The sequence below is a fragment of the Stegastes partitus genome, unplaced genomic scaffold (genome assembly GCF_000690725.1).
Source record: "Stegastes partitus isolate 25-593 unplaced genomic scaffold, Stegastes_partitus-1.0.2 Scaffold718, whole genome shotgun sequence".
Lineage (NCBI taxonomy): Eukaryota > Metazoa > Chordata > Actinopteri > Pomacentridae > Stegastes > Stegastes partitus.
The window spans coordinates 7498-8747 of NW_007578449.1; the positions used below are offsets into that span (position 1 = coordinate 7498).

General features: G+C 38.8%; 1 protein-coding gene across 1 annotated transcript in view; it reads right to left on the bottom strand.

Moving 5' to 3' along the window:
• Nucleotides 1-1250, bottom strand: part of LOC103364105 (plexin-C1-like) — a gene marked incomplete at its 3' end in the record, with an annotated part of 12557 nt that overhangs the window by 6782 nt on the left and 4525 nt on the right. The window lies entirely within an intron of this gene.

The following is a 1250-nucleotide window of genomic DNA, read 5'->3' on the forward strand; positions in this document are numbered from 1 at the left end:
TTCATTGCTGGTATTGTTTGTTCTTCCATTTGACTTCAGTAAGCACCAGATCAGCATGGGGCATTTTTAGCCCCACCAACGACTTATAAGCCACAAAACGCGGCAAATGTGTGTTTTGTAGTTTGACAGCGATGTTGCCTTCAGCAGGGGAAACTGTGAGCGGAAATAACAAGACAGGAAGAAGACCAAAATGCCTTTCACAGGACTGATGCGCCGCAAGAACCAAACCCCAAACTGCAAAATTTTTACCTACAAGCATTTTCCCACACTCACAAGCTACCCTACACAGAATGGGGTTAAAATATATACAACTGATACGACAAGTATTTGGACACTTTCTTTTAATCCATGCATCAGCATAATTAGTTTGAAACCAAACAAAGGACACTGCATTTAAGGGCCAAGCCTCAGCTCTAAATGGAGCAACTCTGTGGGATTTATAGAGCCCAACGTTTGGTTCACTACAGTTGTTGGACCGTAGCTTTCAAATAACTTGTGATGCAGATTAGAACAGAAACAAGCAGCTTATGCTGTCCTGTTATTTAGGCAGGAATAAAACACGTACCGTTTGTGTTTAAATTAGTGGTGGGATGCCATTAAAATGTTTTTTTTAAATCAAATTAATTGGAAGCTTCACAATGAATTAATTGCAATTAATCGCATTTTTGTCAAACAACAATATGTGACACAATAAGCAAAATTTTTCAATTCAAATAAATGTGTGTTGACGACTGAATCAATGAACAAACATATACGTGAACTTAAACAACATAAATGGTTGTTTTTCATCTACATTTATCTATGTGTTTTTCATCTGTGTACTACATTCATAGATTACTGCAAACTCAAAGTGCCATTATAGCGATTATATTTAACATTTTAACTTTTTGTTGACTTTTTGTCTGAAAACTTTTTGTTGCACAATCTTCACACAACCATGCTCTCAGTACGTGTCCACAGGATTCGTCTGTTTCTCACATTGTGTAGTGAAACGTCGTGTTCTGGAGCATCGCGGGGAGTTTCCAGCCACGATGCATAACATCGCCTGCAGCTCATTAACATGAAGCAGATTTGACTTCAATTTTATGCAAATTCGGCAAATTTTGACAAAATCACCCCTGTGGACATGCATCATTAGGCCTTGATAAGAAAAACAACTTTGCACCAAACAAGCCAAGCAATGCAGTCCCGTCCTCCATCACTGTTCACCAAACTTGCTTGTGCGCTGAGCTCAGAGATGAAACCAACTC